Source organism: Panthera pardus, unplaced genomic scaffold, assembly GCF_024362965.1.
Source record: "Panthera pardus isolate Hobbes unplaced genomic scaffold, ASM2436296v1 HiC_scaffold_15, whole genome shotgun sequence".
Lineage (NCBI taxonomy): Eukaryota > Metazoa > Chordata > Mammalia > Carnivora > Felidae > Panthera > Panthera pardus.
The window spans coordinates 24,627,219-24,648,177 of record NW_026526710.1 but is presented as its reverse complement, the minus strand read 5'-3'; the positions used below and the strand labels follow the sequence as shown (position 1 = coordinate 24,648,177).

General features: G+C 47.8%; 1 gene segment (V, D, J or C); it reads right to left on the bottom strand.

Annotated features, from left to right (window-relative positions):
* LOC128777126 (immunoglobulin lambda variable 1-40-like) overlaps nucleotides 1-20,959 on the bottom strand; it is a 113,483-nt gene that overhangs the window by 91,897 nt on the left and 627 nt on the right.

Here is a 20,959-nt window from a genome sequence, read left to right as displayed (position 1 = left end):
TTCCTGGTTTGGGTGATTATTTTAAACCTAGAATAAATATCCATGTGCCATGTTTAGGGTGCTTTCAGGCTTTAGTGATTAGGAATCAGTTGTTATAAACATTGAAGTGCAGGGTTTTTCCCATGGACAAAATTTATGAAACTTATCCTCATAATTTTATAATTTTAAATTGGCATTTTTTCACAAATAATAGATAAGAAGAAGAGACTAGCCACTGCCATGGAGATAATAGTACCAGATGCAAATAAGGCTGACTTATTCTTCAGGAACCACATGGGTAGAGTTCAGAGAAAAAATAAAAATGCGTCATTTATTTTTGTATCAGAAGGAAAAATTGATATGATCTGGCCTAGAAGTAAAATACCTCAGCTGATAAAACAAGAGATTTGTCTTCCATCAAGACTCTGTGTCGGAAGGGTTTTCTGAGAGTGACTTTGAGGACAGAAAGGACAGGAGGAACCTCACTCACGGAGGTGCCCTTGCATGGACCTACGTCCAAGTCTTTAGCCACAGAATGAGCAGAATCACAGGCTAAGCTGAGAAGGCAACTGCTGATGTGTTTCCCTCTTTACAGATGAGTAACTAGGTTTTTGTCTCACTTCCCCACAGGCCTGGACCACTGTGTAAGCACTGCCACTGCTGTACCACGATGAGCAGTAATAATCAGCCTCGTCCTCGGCCTGGAGCCCAGTGATGGTCAGGGTGCCTGTGTTGCCAGACTTGGAGCCGGAGAATCGATCAGGGACCCCTGAGGGTCGGTTGCTATTACGATAGATGATGGTTTTGGGGGCCATTCCTGGGATTTGTTGGTACCAGCCCACGTAACTACCAACTCCAGTGCAGGAGATAGTGACCCTCTGGCCCAGGGCCCCAGACACTGAGGATGGTTGATTCAGCCCCGACTGAGCCCAAATCCCTGGAAAGAGAAACAACAGAGAGGATATTCCTGGGGTCTAGAGACAAGAGGAGGAATCAGGCACACACTTGTGCTTCCAGGACCCCTTCCCGTGTCCCCACATCAAGTCACCTGTGCAGTGAGCGAGGAGGGTGAGGAGGAGAGGGGACCAGGCCATGGCAGAGGTCAGCACCGATCCTGCCTTCTGTTGCCTCACAGCTGAGCAGAGCCTCCCTTCACCTCTCCCTTCACCTCTTGATCTGTTGAGAGGGGGAGGGCCCAACCATGCAAATGCGACCCCCCTGTTTTTTGATTCCTCACTGACTTCTTTAGGTGCCTCTGCCTGAGGATGTCAGGGGGATGGGCAGGGTGGGGTCAATTTCAGGGCAGGGGTGGGGAGGTCACAGATGTGAGGCCTGAGCAGAGGGCACAGGCAGTGGCAGGTGGCAGTTCTCATCTCTGATCTACCGTGACCCCTCAGAAACAGGCCTTGAGTGCCCCTTAGTGTCCAGACACAGTCATGCCATTGTATGACATGAGCAGAGCCCATCAGAGACCACTTCTGCCTCCCCACTCCTCTAGCCACTCTCCTCTATCCAAGTGTTAGACCAGGTATCCCCACGTGGCCCCCCATCACCTCAGGGCAGACTCTCTGTTCTACTCAGACTCCTAGGGGTGAGACTGTCCATGGCTCCCTTGACTGTTCATGGGTCAGGCCAGAGGAGTTTTCTCTACACACATTCCTGTAACAGTAAAGGTGTACCCATAGGGGAAGGAGTTAACTGAATATGACAGCAGAGCCAGGGCTCCAGGCGCCCATGCCAATGCAGGAAACAGCAGAGAGCAGAGGGCAGCTCCCATGGGGAACTTTGGCAGATGGGACCTGACCCTGATGAGATTATTCTTTACATGTGCTTCTTACCCAGATGGAGTGTGTTGATTCACACTCTATCCTGGCATCTATGTCAATGAGCTCATTGTGAGACGTCTGAGTCATTCCAGTTTTCTCTCCCAAAATGCATCAGGAAATAGCAGTGAGATCCTAAGGATCCCATTTGGGGCATCTGCTCTAGGATTCATGTATATTCTTTCTGAATTCCCTCCCAAATCCATGGTAGCTCTGTTCCGCAGACCTCGCAAAGGACCGTTTTCAGCCTATGTCTTCCCTGGTGGTCAAGAGGAACTTGAATGACTTTCCGGTCTTTTTATCTATGGCATGAATCTATGTGTCTCTCGAGAACAATACCACATTGGTTTTCATGACTACAGCTTTGTAATATAATTTCAAAGTGTGAAGAATGGTGTCTCGAGGTTTGTTCCTTCTCAAGATTGCTTTGGCAATTTGGGGTCTTTTCTGGTTCTATACAAAATTTGTTTTTTTTTTTTAATATCTGTGCAAAACATCATTGGATTTTTTATGGGGATTACATTGAATTTACAGAGTGCTTTGGGTAGTGTGGACATTTTAGCATTATATTTATTGTGGAGATCCCTGGATTTAGGAATTACCTGGAGGCTGTTTGTGAGGTCTAAGGGTTTGTCTAAAATGACCTCCATCTCTGTGCTTAAAAATGTGGATGGATTATGATGATTCAAATGAAAGAAGAGTTACTAGTTTTGGCAATAAGGTAAAGAATGTGGATATGTGTATTTTTTCTTTTTTTTTTTTTCAACGTTTTTTTATTTTTACTTTTGGGACAGAGGGAGACAGAGCATGAACGGGGGAGGGGCAGAGAGAGAGGGAGACACAGAATCGGAAACAGGCTCCAGGCTCCGTGCTATCAGCCCAGAGCCTGACGCGGGGCTCGAACTCATGGACAGCGAGATCGTGACCTGGCTGAAGTCGGACGCTTAACCGACTGCACCACCCAGGCGCCCCTATTTTTTCTTTTTTAATTCACTGATGTATTCTTTTTAGTTCAAAAACCTTTCCTGGGCACCAGCTAAGTGCCGGTAGACTGCAGACACTCAGTGTTGAAAGGACAAACAAAACTGTCAAGGTCGTGGAGCCTGTTGGGTTTTCATGTGACTCACTATGACAGACAAGGAGGAGATGTTTCATGGGAGGTATTCAATGAGAAGCATTAAATATTTATAGGACTAGAGCACAGGGTTCTATGTTAATCGAGAGTCGATAACTAGAAGTTGTGTGTGTGTGTATAACAATACTTCATGTTTTATTTATACGTAGTTTGTGTTTCATATATATATGTATATATATACACATATATATATGATATGAATCCCAGAAGATATATCCTAGATGTATTGTCATCAACAGTGCAGAGATGGATTGGGTAAATACTGGGGAAAACAATTGTGTGAATATTTACAGAAGGAGTAGAACCTTGTGTGACACACAGAAGGACTAGAGAAGGATCTGATGTAATTATAATACATTGCACACTGAGAAAGGAGGGCTTAGAGCACCAGGAACTTCTGAGTCATGGGATGAGCTCTGTCCTTACAATTCCCAAGCTTCTGTGTTTTCCCAAATATGCAGTCCCGTCTGGAAGGGAAACCCATCTGGTGCCGGGGACCGAGTCACCTCCAGTGTCTCCCTCACCACTGGGGCTTCCTGGCTGCATCCTGGGATGACTGTGTTGCTGACTATCGCCTATGGGTGCTCTTGGGAAAAGGCAACGTGAGAGGCACATGTCCCTTGTTTCTAATTACAGTGTGTCCTTGAAGAATCTCATGTGCATTTTTGTTAATGGACCCTGCCCCATGAAGTGTGAGGATGGGGGCAGGTGCAGAGGATTATGGGGACTGGCTTGCCTGGGTGGGAAGTGTCCTGACATGACAAAGAGATGGGATGTCTCCTCAGGCCTTCCTGATACAGCCTGTGGAGTGGTGAGCCTGCCCTCTGCACTTCTTATCCCTCAGTGCAGGACACAACTTCCCTGAGGGGTCACTCACCTGACGTCCCAACAACACAACTATCTAAGTGGTGGTGGGGGCACCGAGTGATGCATGCTGAGGAAGCCACAGCTCTGAAGTAAGGACTGAGGTGTGGTGGTGCCTGCCACACAGGAGGTCGCACTTGGGGGATCAGAAGCCCCCGACCCTGTATAGGGATGGGTGGGGTGCCAGGCAGGCTCAAGTCCAGAGGGTCCCTCTCTCTGCTCAACTCCAGTTCCTTCTCCCAGTCCTAAGTGAGTCCCCCTAACTCTGAGGCAGCAGGGAGCGCTGGAGGTCTGTCCCTGTGCATTGTGGGAGGTGCAGGGATGGCTGAGGGGTGTCTCAGCTGGGCACACAGTCCTGGAACCCTGCCTTGTACCCTCTGCTTTATGCTCACCGGGGCCCACATTTGGCTCCCCAGCCCCACCCCCCCTCAGCTGTCACCATATTTAGTGACTAGGTTTAGGGACCCAGGAGGGGAGTGATTTGCATGAAGGATTCCTCTCTGCTCTCCAAAGTGGGGAGGGGATGAGAGAGGCTTTGTGCAGTTCTCTCACTGGTGGGCTCAGTCAGGGGCACAGCCTGGGCTGTCTCCACCTTGACCTGGACCCCTCTCCTCCTCTCCCCCCTTGTTCTCCGCTTAGGTGACTGGCTGTGGAAAGCAAGGCGAGTGATTATGGGCTGGGGTGTGCTGGGCTCCTTCTTCCCCTCTTTTGAAGAACAAGCTGGAGGCATTCCCTCAGGACCTGCCTGTCCGTGTCTCCACTGCTCTGTTGCAGGGTCCTGGGCACAGTGTGCCCCGACACAGGAGGCCTCCCTGTCAGGGTTTCAGGGGCACAAGGTGACCCTCACCTGGACGGGAATTAGCAACAGTGTTGGAGCAAATTATGTGGGCTGCTTCCAAGAGATTTCTCTCAGCGTTACCACAACTGTGGTGCTCAGAAGAAATGGGCCCTCGGGGATCTCAGCTCGGTTCTCTGGCTCCCACTCTGGGAACAAGGCCTCTAGGACTTTCTCAGCCTGCAGCCTGAGGATGATCCTTATTGTTAGTGCTCAACTTCGGGCAGAAGCATCAGTTCTGACTTACTGCTGCAGGCCCATGGGGACCTGAGACAGAAAGCTGTCTCTGTCACCCCCAGGACTGCCGGTGAGAAACAGACAGGGAGGCCTTGGAGACCCTGGAGGGTCTGAGGGTCTGACTCTGAGCACAGAGGAAATTTAAAGGGTCAGTGACAGTAGTTGCCTCTCATGTTGTTTTTTCTTCCTCTCCTTCCTCTCCTGTCTCTCTTTCTTTCTTTCTTTCTTTCTTTCTTTCTTTCTTTCTTTCTTTCTTTCTTTCTCTTTCTTTCTTTCTTTCTTTCTTTCTTTCTTTCTTTCTTTCCTACTTCTTTCCTTTGTTTTCTTTTCTTTCTCTCTCTTTCTCTCCCTATCTCTCTCCCTTTCCTCTTTCCTTCCTTCCTCCCTTCCTTTCTTCCTTGGATAAAGAGCTTTATTTGGATTAAATGAGAGCTGGAGAAAGCGAAGGGCCTGAGACGCCAGTGAGATTAGGTTCCAAAAGGGCAGGCAGAGCTTATCAACCCAATGGACTCCATTTCCCAGCAGCCTTCCAGTTAGTAGGGTCAGTAAAGTCATGCTGGGAAATGTATTTGCCAGTAAATGACCAACGTTTGCCCACCATCACTACAATGGTAGAGTTTCTCTTTTCCATAATTAAAACTCCATATCACTTCCCATGACACCACGAATATTGCAAAAAAGTTTAAAAAATCACATTTGACACCTCTTATACTCATCTTCAGTAGTTAGCTGTGAAGACTCATCATCTGCCAAAAAGAGTTCTACTAAACTCATCAGCTGAAATGTCCATCCAAGTAGTGAGAAGACAGTCTTTACTAACCCATGGTCATTCTTATCCAATTCCCGCGGCCAGCCATGGCTGAACAGCAGAGTAAGGCTCAGAGAGGGGTGAAGGAGGAGGGGGATGGGGCTAATTTTCCCCAGTACAAAGATGCCATCTGATTCTTGGTCGGAGAGCAGAACCAGAAAGGCTTGAGGGAAGGGTCCAGGCCCTGTAGTCAGTCAGAAACAGTGCTGTAGAAGAGAAGGAGGAGGAGGAGGAGGAAGAGGAGGAGGTGAAGGAAAAGGAGGAGGAGGAGGAGGAGGAGGAGGAGGAGGAATGCTTGCCATGCTTGTGGTTTTGTATATCTGTAAGAACTTTCTTCATTTTCTTCCACATCTTCTTTCCATCAGCATTCCTGGTCTTACCATGCCAGGTGCCAAGGGATTCACAGGAGGGATGGCAAGAGCAGGTGGTGGGTAGGGAGCAGGTAGGGACCTAGGGGTTGGCCTCCGGGATACCCTGGTTATGGTGCAGGATGGGGTGCACTGGGGAGAAAGCTGGATTCCCCCGGGGAGCTGCTGCAGGAGATGGAGAGGGGCCTGGAGGGCAGGCAGGGTGGTCAGGTGGTGGATGGCAGGATGGGCACCTTCAGGGTACCTGAAGCACCAGCAGTCAGGCCATTGCCCCCTCTCTGCACTCAGCCCCTGTAACCACCAAGTCCTTCGCTTTACGTGACACTTATATAACCACATCTTTCTGTCCTTTCATTGTTTCAAGATATACTTTTCTCTACCATTCTTTTCTTTTATTGTAGTTTAAAACTTTTTGAAGTTTATTCACCTTAGAGAGACAGAGAAAGACAGAGTGTGAGCAAGGGGGGGCAGAGAGAGAGGGAGACACAGAATCTGAAACAGGTGAAGGCTCCGAGCTGTCAGCATAGAGCCCATCGCAGAGCCTGAACTCATGAACTAGGAGATCACGACCTGTGCCGAAGTCAGACACCTAACTGACTGAGCCATTCAGGCACCCCATTTACCGTTCTTTTAAATTCATCCTATATGTATTTTTATTTGAAGAGTGGCACTATTGATCCGTTATGTCAATCCATGTCTGTAACTGGAACAATTGGTGCATTTAAATGTAATATAATTTAATATAATTTAATAGTGTAATATATTTAATTTAATATCATTTTTGTTATCTTATTTTGTTCTCTTCTTAAATCCAGATTTAGATTTAAAGAAGTTAAATTCCTTTCTCACTCTTTTCTTGCCTCCTGTTTCACATATTGACTATTTCACATGTTGACTGTTGTGCAGTTTTTACATTTAGTAGCATGGATGATGAGTAGCCTGACCCGGAACAAGAGAACTAGGAGGAGACCCTGAGGACTGGGTGTCACCGGAAACCCAACTGGGGCCTCCACCCGGGAGCTGTTAGTGCCGGCCCATGTTTTTCACGCCAAAGTTTGTTACACTTTCCCGAGCAGAAAGAAGTGACTGCCACAACAAGACTAGGCAGCCTTCTGAGTCCTCAGGACCATGAAGCCTGGACGTGAGGCTTGTCTCTGCTGTCAAAGAGCCTGTTCAGAGAAGGAGCAGGTGTCCCGGGTGGCACACTGAGTCGCTGGGGGTTTGCCACGTCTTCTCCCCCGTTCCGGTCTCAGAAGGATCTGCATGGCACCTGTGCTTGTACCTGCCCACACGCCTTCTCAAAGGAAACCTAAAAAGAAGCAGCGATAAAGTGCTTGCGCAACCTGTCTACTTATTGCTAAAGTTTTGAGCCAGGGTCTTTAGGAAAGAAAATATTTCACCATTTATTCAAATTACCTTTTATGTTATTACCTGAATTCAGTGATTGTTTTCTTACAGAGCCATTTGAATGTATACATCTTTATCCTAGGATCAAAAACAGTGAACACTCTGAATTCTTTTTAAAGTCTCTAAGAAAACAAAGCATTTGCTTTTATCAATGCTCTCCACCTCTCCTGGGCCTGCCTCCGTTTCACATCAGCACCTTGTGCCTGGGAGTGTGTGTTGGCCTGAGCTGACCAGGTGCAGACGTCAGAATGGACAGGGGCCCGAGCTGTAGTTTTATGAGATGGGAACCACCTGGCCTGTGTCTCCTCCGCAGATGCCGGAGCCCACAGTCCATGTCCCAACCTGAATTACAAAGACGATGGAGGGAAGATGATGCATATGGTGGGGACCTGGTTGTTCAAAGTTCTATCATCTGCCTCTCTGATCTGGACCCCAAATTTCCAAGCTACGTGGTTAGTCAGGGACTGAGTTCAATTCCCACAAGACACGCACTGTGTTAACCAAATCAATCGCACAATCCCTTCCCTTGCCGCCCAATAGCGTCAGGGCAGATGGAGGGGTGATGTGATCGAGTCACGTGAAATCTGAGGCTGCTGATCAGTGGGAGATGGAGAACAAGTCTGTGTCACGCAGAGGTGTGTTGTGTGGGTGTGACCGGAGCCTGCAGAGACATTCGGTCGTCATGTGAGAAGTCAGGGTGAGGCACAATGTATTGCTTGTGTGTTCCCTTTCTTCCCCAGACAGTGTCGGCTCCCTGAGCCTGGGGACACTCCCTGTCACTTCTGCACTGCGACTTGAGCTCCTAAACCAACATACGTCATGTAGTGAGGGTTCAGTAAATGCTATTCATGCATATCATGTCGACAATGACTATCCTGAGTCGGACAGCTGTACTGTGTGTCCGGGTCTGTCCTGACACCTTGATATGAACTCATCTGTGCCCCTCAAAACCCTGTATGGAATCCTGAACCCACATTGTGACTGTTTGAGAAAAGGCATTAAAAGATGTCATCATGGTAATGAGGTTATAAGGGTGCTGCGCCCATAAACAGGCCTGGCATCTTTACAGAAGAGGTAGAGGCAGCATGGGTGAGTACACATGGGAATGCCACGTGAGGACCCAGGACGAATGTCACCACTTGCAAGTCAAGGAGAGTGACCTCAGGGGAAATCAATCCTGCCACCCCCTTGAACGTGGATATTTAGGCTCCAAACTGAGAGAAATTCACTATCTTTGGTGTAGGCATCCAGTGTGTGGTATCGTCATATGGTAGGCGTAGCAGACAGGCACAACCCTCAGAGACACTGGTCCCCAGGACAACCTGCCCCAGCATCCAGGAATTTCTGATCAGCTTGTATGAAACAGAAAATGCGTGCATGTAAGGACAGGCTTTGGGGACAGAATTGACAGGAAAAGGACAGATACTAGAGGCGGTTCATTGGGTTTGGTTTCAGGGTCAGTTTTAGGCTAAACAAAGAGGGAAGCAACAGTTTTGACAGAAAGTGGGGCTGAAGAAGGAAAGCCCTTCACTGTGGGCACAGCAGGTTTTTGTCTCACTTTCCCACAGGCCTGGAGCTCTGTGTGAGCACTGAGACTATCATCCCACGATGCACAATAATAATCAGCCTCGTCGTCAGCCTGCAGCCCAGTGATGGTCAGGGAGCCTGAGCTGCCAGACTTGGAGCCAGAGAATCGATCGGGGACCCCGGAGGGTCGTTTGTTATTCTTATAAATCAGGAGACTGGGGGCCGTTCCTGGGACTTGTTGGTACCAGCTCACATAATTACCACCCCCGATGTTGGAGCTGCTTCCAGTGCAGGAGATGGTGACCCTCTGATCCAGGGACCCCGACACTGAGGGCGGCTGAGTCAACACTGACTGGGCCCAGGACCCTGGAAGGGGTAGAAACACAGAGAGGGTGATGCTGGGGTATGGACACAAGACAGTGGAAGCAGGACCCACATGTCCTCCCAGAGCCCCTTCCTGTGTGCCCTCATCCAGTCACCTGTGCAGTGAGCGAGGAGAGTGAGAAGGAAAGGAGACCAGGCCATGGTGGTGGTCATCACCGATTCTGTCTTCTGTGCCTCACGGCTGAGCAGAGCCTCCCCTAACCTCTCCCTTCCCCTCTTCATCTTCTGAGGGAGGGAGGGCCCCCTCCATGCAAATGAGACCCCAGCTCTCTGACCCCTCCCTGGGCCTGTGTCAGTTCCCTCTGCCTGAGGATGTCTGGGGGCTGGTTGAGGGGGGGCTGTTTCAGGCCAAAGGGTGAGGAGGACACAGTTGTAAGCAGTGTTCAGGGGGCACTGAGAGTACAGGTGGCAGGTTTTAGTTGTCATCAGCCCTGAACCCACAGCAATGGGTCCTGTGAGCCCCCTGGTGTTCGGACTCAGAGCCGCCATTGTTTCAACTGGTAGGCAAGTCCACCAAAGACAGCTCCTGTGTCCCCATTGCACTGCCCACAGCACTCTGACAAGGGTCGGTCCAGGTGTCCCTCTAGGGAACCTCCCATAACCTAAGCCAGACTGGATGCTCTACTCAGACTCCTCAGGGAGACTCAGTCCGTGGCCGCCTGTATGGGTCATGGGTCAGGAAGGAGGTGGTGTCTCTACCAAAAGTCCACTTAGATCAAGATCATGCCCAGTGCAGTGATGAGTACCAACCGGATATGTGGACCTTTCTGTGTAGGATTCTGTGTCCTTTCCTGTTACGTGATTTCTCCCGGGTTTCCAGAGCTCACCTTCCTCCAAGGTTCCCACAGCACTGAGGAGAGGGGGAGAGCTTCTGTTCAGGCTGTGAGTAGAAACAGTTGTGTGTATTCCTCGGGGCGTTACACAAAAAAATCTTTGTCATCTGTCACTATGTCTGCTTGTTGAAAACAATAGCTCTCCTCATACTATGTGCAGTGATTCCTTCCAGGATCTGCTCTCCCAGCAAAGAGACCCAAGTCTGTAGGAGCCTTTACTGTGACACTGACCTCAGAGCCCAAAGACAAACTTGCAGGCCGTTCTGGGAGGGAAGGAGCGACAGCAGCAGGTGCTCTGACGAGGATCCGGTGACACAGTTTATGTGTTAGTCAGCACTTAGCCCAGTGTGCCCTTTGAATGGGTGTGTGCTCCTTCACACAAAATTTCTCTCAGTAATATTTATTTCAGTCAATGACATCGTTATTATGAAAATGCAGATACAATCACTAGTATAGTTTTCATACAACAGTATTTATTGCAGAGCAAAGATGGATAGAAATTGTAGGTAAAAACCTGGATGGAAAAACAATGCAAAAAGGATGCCTGCTATAAACTTTTTGCAAAGTCATGTTTTCTTTGCCACCAGCTTACTATGGTGGCGTTGTTCTGTAAGTAGGTGAGTCTGGCATGATCCAATGAAAGCCCAGGGGGAGTCTGTTCCTGTGAACCACAGCCATCTCAGTGACTCAATTACTAAGCACACACAGAGCTTCTAGGAGCGAGCGATTTGGGGTCAGACTTGTCTCTGGGGTGAGCACAGCTCTACCTGCGTTCTTTGTGTCCAGCATATGCAGGAGAGAGCAATAGTTCATCCAGCCACCATGACTAGAGGAGTGAATTTCTATTCACCAAGGCTACACGAATCTTCAGTCAAAGATCCCACATGTGAGTGGTGGAGAGGTGGAGATGAGGGGGACTATGTCCCTGAGGTCACAGGCATTGTGGCCCCAGTTTGAGACAGAAGAGTTTTCATCAGAACTCCAACCTGGCTGGAGGTGTCGCTGGGGGGACTGAGGGAGTAACAGTCCAGCATTAAGAGCACAGGGAGGGTGTGATACATCCCCCTGGGCTTTGAGCTGTGTGGGAGCAACACTGAAGCTGCTATTCCAGAACCAATGTACTGATCAGCCTCAAGTGCTGACTGAAGCCCAAGGGGGTCAGAGGCTGAGCTGCCCACAGTGATAGAGACTCACCCTGGGATTCCTGAGCATCAACTTGTCTTAGGAGAGAAGGTGATCAGGGCAAGTCCTGGCTGCTCAGTGACAGGACACTGGTCACACTGGATGTCGCTGGAGTTTCCTGATGATGAGAATGCTTCCTCCTGGGCTTGTGACCCTGAGGTTGGCTGGATGAGCACAGGTTGACCATGTGTTTTGGGGAGAAAGAGAAGCCATGAAGCTACAAAATCCCAAACACCATATACTCAGATAGAGGAGAGATCCGTGTTTGTGTGTGTGTGTGTGTGTGGGTGCGTGGGCCTGTGTGTGTGTGTGTGTGTGTGTGTGTGAGAGAGAGAGAGAGAGAGAGAGAGGGAGAGAAAGAGAGGGAGAATGGAAAACCTTTTCTTCAGAGGCCACACATGAAGACAAGTGTATCCCTGTGTCCTTATGTCCTCTCTGCATTTGCTGAGTGTTGTGTTGGTCTCCATGCAAAACCATCCCTGGGGCTGGCTCTCTGTATGACCGTCCAGTGTTCTGGAGCTTGGAACTCAAGAAGGCCAATGTCTGGAAGGCCACTTCTCTTGCACGAGTATGAAACTTACACAAAGGGGAGGAATATGGTCTGAATTAGTTCTATAGGAATTTCACTGAATCAGAATGTCAGGCCTTGTGGATGGGCCTTCTATCCATTCTCCTTCCTGTAGACACATTTCCCATAGCTGTGGGGTCTTCAGGTCTTCGGAAGCACAAGATAGGGGCTGATCACACAGCCCCTTCTTCATGCCCTTCACATCACAGCCCTCCCCCACTGTGCCTCTCGTATCCCCTGATACCTCCATTGGGTGACCGTCAGATAGTGTCTACTGTTATTTTGCAAAAGGGTTAATGCTTGACACTGCATTGCTTGGTGCAAAAGTGTGTGACTGAGTGAGTGTCCTGCTGGTCTTAGAAACCAATATTCTCAAGACCAAGAAAAGCTGTCATGTATTGAAATATGCAGCCAATCCTTCCTTCGTTCACCATGGCAAAAGTTACCCTGTGTGCAGTCTCGGTCATTCTGAAGGCGGAAGTAATTGCATGAATCGCTTCTCTGTGCAAATACTCAAAGGCTGGGTGAACATTCATTTCACGGAAATACGGTAATCATGTGGTCGTATTACAGAGATTGATGAGGTTGGTGGGGCATGAAAACTACCATCAGAGATGAGAGCAGGAATCACATGAGGAAGTGATTTCCTGCTGGTCCAATTTCGGCAACGTCTCTGTAGAGATGGACCCTGGAGAGTGGAAACTCTTGCAAGATTATAGTTTTCTCTGAAATCCTAACATAGAGATGGAGTTCGGGCCTGAAGAGCCATAGAGAGAGACGGAAGGCCTGAGGGAAGCAGGAGAAGAGGGGAGATGAGCAGAGTGTGTGTGGGGGAGGGTGCAGTGAGGAGAGTCTGAAGTCTTTGGGACTCACTTTTAGTCAGATGGGTGAGAGAGGAAATTGTCTCTGACCAAGGTGCTTATTAACATGTCAGATATGGTTGTGTCATCAGTAACACAAGAGACACAGTTTACGGCTTGAGATTTGTGGATGAATGTGGGTACCTCTGTCACCATTTTCAGTCCAGACAACAGTACTGTATGATCTCAGAAACTACACACCTGTCTCTACATCCTAGATGCTGACACCGAATTGCTGAAATTCTTGTCATTTTCTAAATGAAAAGAACACTAGAAACATCCTAGTTCTAATGATGTGACTCTGGGTGGGCTCCCTGAAGCCTCCTGGATGGGGCTGGTCCCCAGAAAGACCAAGGCTTGGTCAGAGGCTGGGAATCTTCACCCCTCATACTTGACAGACAGGAAAAAGGCTGACAGCGTAGTTAATATCTGATCATGTCTCCCCGAATCCTCAATAAAGTCACAAAGTACAGTGTTTGAAGAGCTTCTGGTTTGGCGAACACATCCACTGCCAGAAAAGATGCACCTCAACTCCCCAGGGACTGATGCTCTGGTGCTCGAGACGCTCCCAGACTTGACACTAGGTGGCTCTTCATTACTTGTTCCCCTGTCCCCTTCACCATATCTTTAATGAACTGACTAAAGGAGTCAGTGTTTCCCTGAGATCTGTGAGCCCCTCAGGCGAATAAACGGAACGCATCGAGGGAGTTGTGGGAACCTCCAATTTGTCGCACGTTGGACAGAGGGTACAGGTGAGCTACTAGCTGCTGTTGGCATCAAAATGGGGAGCAGCCTCCTGGTGCTGAGCCCTTCACCTGTGCACATGTCACTGTTTCCTGGCAGATAAACCTCGGTGTGAAATTCAGGTAAATTTGAGGACACTCTCCACATGTCCCAGAGAGTTCCTTGTTGTGGGAAAACACATAAACAGACAAACATATAATCACTGACCAGGAGTGTGTAAAGTGAATTATTCTGAGACTAGTAAAGGAGAGACAACAAGAGAGAGAGAGAGACTGAGGTTTATGCTGTAAAAGTATTTATTCTCCAGACACCATAAGCCTGTGCCATCGGGCTCTATTCCCTCACCTGTGTGCGCTCCTGGGACACCTGTGCTGTCTCAGGCAACAGCATGATCTGTGTGTTATTCCTTCTTCCTCAAGGACACGTGACCCCTCAGAGGACTCCCTCCTACAGGAGCGTCCACACAAGTGTCTCAGTACAGGATGCTCAGAGACAAGGCTTTCAGCCCCAAGTGTGTTTGTGTCACTCGCTCCTTGTCTGAGACACTGTAAGAAAAGCTGCTCCCACTGCCAGGATCTGTAGCACAATAGAAGCTTCGTGCTTAGGCTGCTCATCAGAGATGAGCAGAATTCCTGCATTGGCCCAAGCATCTTTGGATTCAGAGAAGCAACTGGGGACCCCGGACCCTGGTGCTTATTTGAGTGTGAAGAGAACCAAAGAAGATACCAGGGAGGGCTCCCTGGCTTCTCTGGAACCTGTCTATGTAGTAGCTGCAAACACGGAATCCACTGTTCATGGCGCAGGTGAGTCCGGCCGTTGCTTCTGGAGATGCAGAAGCATCTGGAGATGCAGATGCGGCTGGGTCAGCACAGGCTGGGATAGGGGACATGCGAACACAGACACTCAGGGGGGATGGGGCTAGAAAGGAAAAAGAAAAAGCATCTCTCAGGTCACTGAGGACAGAAAGAGTGATTTGGAGCCCACCCTGTGTCCACAAGGCCTGTCCCTACCTGTGCAGTGCGGGAGGAGCTTAAGGAAGACAGGAGTCCAGGCCATGGTGGCACAGCCTCTGGTCCCCACACTGGGCTGGGCTGCCCCAGGCTCTCATTTCCCCTCCACCCCTGACACAGGAGGGGCTGTCCATGCACATGGGTCCCATTCAGTGACAGTCCAGCCCCTCCCTGAGCCCTGGTGCTGGAGCCCAGCCCACACCACACACTGAGGAGGGTGCAGTTTCCACTAAAGCCCGGGAAGAGCTCTGGAACAAGCACATGCCGACATAGCTCAAAGCCTCCAGGTTGGGCTCCTTTGGGTGACTGGTCGTCACTGACCAGCACTGTAGGGTCCACAGGGCTGTTGCAAGCACATCCTATTGAACTCATGTTGAAACATGAAAAATGAATGGAAGCAACTTGTGAGAGATAGCTCCTATTAAGAATACATTGAATGCATACTTTCTCAAAAAGTTACAATTTGGCTATACTAAAAATATACTGAGTGTATAGACCAACTTTAATTGAAAAATGGAAAATGTTTTTCTAGAAGCACTCCATAGAAATGCATAAGATACAGATGTTTTCACAGGGAACAACTAACAAAACTTCAGAATTGAGAAGAATATTTTTTATTTGCTCCTTGTTTTTTCATAATATCAAAAGGTATATAATATTTTTTAGTTCGTTTACAAGGGTTATAAAACTCAAAAGTACACTTTCAAAAAACATTGCACAAAAATGAAAATTACAGACCATTATTATTAAATAGTGATAGAAATACTCTGTATAAAATATTAACAAAGAGACCTCAATACCATATTATAAATTGATACACAATTATTAAGTGTGATTTACTCCAATGATAGTAAGAAAATCTTTACTTACATACCATCTTATTACATTAAGAGATACGATCATATTGCCCCAATTGGTCTCAAAGAGCCTTTGGCCAAATTTCACACCAAATCCTAATAAGAGCCACATAAACACAAAAACAGATCCATTTATAACATGGTAAAACGCACACTCTCACACACTTATGATGTGGTCCTGAGGCCGGCATCCTTGTTCATGGAGTAGTGAGGGGACCAGTTCCACAAGGATCAAGAACTTGCAAAGGGAATCTTCACGTCCATTATTTTGCAACATTATTCCTCACGTGTTAGACAATGTAACTAAAAAGCCAAATCGATGGTTACTACTTTGCATGGATGGGAAAGGAAAGTGGTCACTCTTGAAGTCCCAGATGGATGTCATGGCCTTAGATAGGGTCGTGCTGTGGCAGCAGTGACAGCAGAGATCTTAGTGAGTGATTAGTCTCAGTGTTGGTGACTTACTGGTGACACTTGGTACCAGAGACACGATGGGTGGAACAAACGCAGCAGAGAAGAGGTCTTGTCCCACGTGAGCGGGTGAAGAGCCCTTTGCAAGGCGTGGGGCAGTGACCCCGGATCTGAAGTGATTATTTCCTCCCACTCTGGCTGCATCCTATACGATGTCAAGCTTCACATTGATGGGGCATCTGTCTCACACCCAGAATAGTGCATATTGCAGAGGTTTCCAGTGGAGACCTTGCCTCAAGTGACCAGTTTACTAAGAGATGGGTTGTGAGTCTGGTATTGCTGCCCCTGCTCCTTGATGAACTGAGGAGAGAGTATGTCCTGTGTGACCTCAGGGACTGCTTTCTGTAAAATCTGGCAAAGTCTCCCTGTATAAAGGACTGAAGGAGACACTCCAGGACACGGTGGACACCACACAGAGCTCTGTTCCCTGAGGTTCCGTTGAAGGGATTCTGCCCACAAGCTGCCTTATCCTCTGGGCAGGTCCTGAGAGCCCACTTCCTCCTGGGAAATGCGCTCTGTCTATGCCTTGTGTATAAGCCTGCAATTTTCCAGACGCCAGAGGGAAAAAGGAAGAAGTGATCCATGTTGGAAGCAATGTGGTGATGCAGCCAGATGCAGGGGCTCACAGGGCAATGGACGCTCCCAGGTGGAGGCAGGTCACATAGCCCTGAGGCTCCAGTGTGCCTACTGCCCCCCAGGCAGCTTAGCTGCTGACCCTCACTCTGCAGGCCCCTCTTCGCTCTGCTCCCCTGTTGCCCTAGGTACCATGTCCTCCACCTGCTGTGATCCCCTCTGCACACCAAGCAGAATGTTCATTTGGACAGCAGTCGTACTGATGTTGTGACCCATGGGAGCTGAGTACGAAAGGGCCTTTCTGGGTCCCTTATTGGAACCATGACACTCTCACGTTTGGAAAAGTATCTCAGTGGAAGCTTGTGATTTGGTTCAAAATGTCCATCTCTGCCAACAGTATCCCCAGAACTGCTCTGTGTCTCCTGTTCACAGATGTTGCACGTGGTAAATGTAAGGACAGCGAAGGGGTGTCGCTGGGACACACATATGGGGACACGGCCCGTGTGCATGTGCGGCGTGCAAGGGAGCTGGGACAAAGAGGTCTTTACAGAGCTGCGGTACGTAAAGGGGGAACTTTAGGGTGAACCAATGGATCCCTAAGAGGAGGAGCCCTGGGTCAGAGGTCAGGGCATGTGTCAAGGCCCGAGAAAGAGGGGTGGCTGGTTGTTGATGACTCTAGTGGACATCCACTGGAGGTCTAAGAGGTAGGCCAACTGACCACCTGAATCCAGCATCTCCAAATGGAATCGAAAGGCAAACCTAGGAAGAGAAATATACCTTCCTTAACCCTGAAATCTGGTTTGACTCGCTGTGCATATGTGTGAATGTACATATCTTCAAGGGCCACAATATATGAATACTTCACGTAAAACATCTGATCCTTGTCTTTCATAGTGAGTCAGGTGATGACCCAACATACTCCATGACCTTGAGAGTTTAGTTTGTCCTTTGTAGCACTAAGTGTCTGCAGCTTACTGCTACGTCCTTGGTGCTCAGGAAATGGCTTTGAATTAAAAAGAATACATCAGTGAATTAACAAAGGAAAAAATACCAGTCTCCACATTCTTTACCTTATGGCTAAAACGGGCATCGGGTCTTTCTTTTGGGCCATCATCATCCATTCAAATTGTGAACCACAAACACGGATGTCATCTTGGACACATCCTTCGACCTCACACACAGCCTCCACGTAATTCCTAAACCCAGCGTTTTCCAAACCAAAAGCCATGTTACAATGTACATACTGCCCAAAGCAATCTATAGACTCCATGCAATTCCCATGAAAATTCCAGAGACAGTTTTCACAGAAATGGAAAAAATCTCCTGACTTTTATACACAACCAGAAAGACCCCAAATTGCCAAACAATATTGAGAGAGAAGAACAAAGCTGGAGGCACCAGACTTCCTGCTTTTGAGTTATATTACAAAGCTATAGTAATGAAAACCAGTAGGGTATTGGCCTAGAAAGAAACACATGGATTGATGCGACAGAATAAAAAGACCAGTAGAATAAAACAAGACCCCTCTTCCCCAGTGTTCTAGTAGTCACCTCCCTGACTGTGGTCCCGCTCAAGATTCTTCCTGCAAACATTTTTGTTCTGTGCAATGGCCCAGACGTCTGTGCCTGGCCTCAGGCCTGGGGAAGGGTGCCATGGGGTTGGAGGGAGAAAGGTGATGTAAGGGAGTGAGTCAGAGCTGATCACTCCCGGGGCCCCTGAGGCCCAGGTGAGGGACAGTCACACTGCAATGTGGACCCTGTTTGCCTTAGTAGATGAGAGCCATTCGAGTATTTTCCTGCTGGCCTGGCCCAGAGCCCAGTCCTCTCAGGGCAGTCTGACCAGCCCACCGATGACCCCTGTCCTGGTCACCCAGCTGCTCTGACAACACACAGCATCCCTAGAGGACGCTCTGACCTTTGCAGATGGATATTTGAGCTTTCAGTGTCCAGGGAAGGATCATGAGTGGATCCTCTCCTGGGTGCTTGGGATGGAGACATTAATTTTCTTCAGGTCACTAACAGCATCCAGGCTGCTCACCATAGGGCTTATTTTACAGTGTTTATGTTCCTGGACATATTAGTGTTCCCTGACATTGGGTTTGCTTGCTGCAGGGCCCTGCCATCACTACCAGTCTCCAATATGAATTTGTTTTAATGTTTATTTCTTTTTAAGAGAGAGAGGACAGAGAGAGAAAGAGAGAGAGGACAGAGAGAGAAAGAGAGAGAGAGAGAGAGAGAGAGAGAGAGAGAGAGCAGGGAGGTACAGAGAGAGAGCGGGAGATGCAGAATCAGAAGCAGGTTCCAGGCTCTGAGTTAGTGGCACAGAGCCCAAGGCAGGGCTTCGGCTCACGAACCACGATATCATGACCTGAGCCGAAGTCTGAAGCTTAACCGACTGAGCCACCGAGTCACCCCTACCAGTCTCCAATCGAAACCAATTGCAAGGCCTCATATTTCCCAGGATCACTCCCGGTTCCTTTGTGATATAAAGTCCATGGGGGTTATCCTTGAACTTTGAATACTTTTTGCTGTTGCTGCTGTATTATGAGAATCTCCTGTTATATCCCATCACCTCCATGGTACAGGCTCTGGGGCCTTTGAAGTCTCCGTTTGTCAAAAGACTACCAGGTCTCCGCAGAGAAGTATACACTGTACTTAATTCCCAATTTGGGTTTTGACCGGGCCTTTATACTTAGTCTGGAATTTATTTTCTTCTCTGGTATACTTATGACCCATTTGCCTCTCTATTGGTCCAGTTTTGTAAGTGTTCTCAGGATGAACATTGATATAAACCATTATACAGTACAAGGGAATCTATCTTCTTAGAAATTTTTCTCTGCTCATCCATCAAGGGGAATTCAGGAAAGGGAATCCCACTCACATTCAACCCTATTATCTTTATTTGGTAAATGTTCCATGGGTTAGCAGTGAAAAGACAACAAAATGTCTAGATTTTTTCCGGTCATACCAGGGTTCTCTGGACAAGGTAGGATGGGTTCATCGGCTTTTTTCTCTAAAATAGTGAGATTCCTTTCAGCATCATTGCAGGCCGAGTCAGAGGAAAAACAAAGACAGAGAAAGCCTAGAACACATGCAGTTACACTTTACTGGTCTCACCCTGGTAATTACATCTGCAACAGTCTCATTTCCAAATAGGTTCTCATCCTGAAAAATGGGAGTTTTTAGAACTTTTAATCACATGAATTGTTGGAGACACAATTCAACGCGTAACAATTAATATCCACAGTTTATTCAGATTTTCTTAGTTTTTTCCTAATGTCCTTTTTCTGCAGTAAGATCCAGTTTAAGATTCTTTGTGACATTCAGTTGTGAATTGTCCTTAAGCTTTTCTTACTGTGACACTTCTTCAGACTGTCCCTCTTGTTGGTGCCTTTGTCCATACTTACTGAGTGGGGGTTATGCCTGACGTCATTCAAGCCAAGGGTTTACACCTGTTCCATGAAATCTCTGCACGGGAATGTGTCTCATGTGATTCCATTTATTTATACCATCAGTTAACAATATGGACGGCAGACATATGTGTAGACACTGAGTTACAACCCAATCCTTTTATGTTCCTGTGGTTGAAATCTTTCTAGTTTTGCCTCATGGGGGCCCTTTAATTTGGCTCGTGAGCTCCTAGACACACCCTGTCCTTGTGTGTGTGCGCACACGGGTATTTGTGGTGGTTGTGCACTGATTTGCTTGCGTTTGTTTGGGAGACAATGACAGACAATGACAGAGTGTCATTGAAGGGCCATTAGTATCATATAGAATAATTCTGTGGCTCAGAGTGTTTTCCTCTGTCACATGATTAATTCTTTTTCAGCGTTTAGCACCCCCGCGACCTACAGATGTTTGCAGAGTTTTGCTTCTTCCAATGTTGGATATAATTATCAAATTATTTATAAAAGTGGCACCTCCTTGGTGACCTCTTAGTTGGTTCCTGGTTTGGGTGATTATTTTAAACCTAGAATAAATATCCATGTGCCAAGCTTAGGGTGCTTTCAGGCTTTAGTGATGAGGAATCAGTTGTTATAAACATTGAAGTGCAGAGATTTTCCTATGGACAAAGGTTTTGAAACTTATCTTCATAATTTTATAATTTTAAATTGGCAGTTTTTCACAAATAATAGATAAGAAGAGGAGACTTGCCACTGCCATGGAGATAATAGTACCAGATGCAAATAAGGCTTATGTATTCTTCAGGCACCACATGGGTAGAGTTCAGAGAAAAAATAAAAATGCTTCATTTATTTTTATATCAGAAGGAAAAATTGATATGATTAGGCCTAGAAGTAAAATACCTCAGCTGATAAAACAAGAGATTTGTCTTCCATCAAGACTCTGTGTCACAAGGGTTTTCTGAGAGTGACTTTGAGGACAGAAAGGACAGGAGGAACCTCACTCATGGGAGGTGCCCTTGCATGGACCTGCGTCCAAGTCATCAGCCACGGAATGAGCAGAATCACAGTCTAAGCTGAGGAGGCAACTG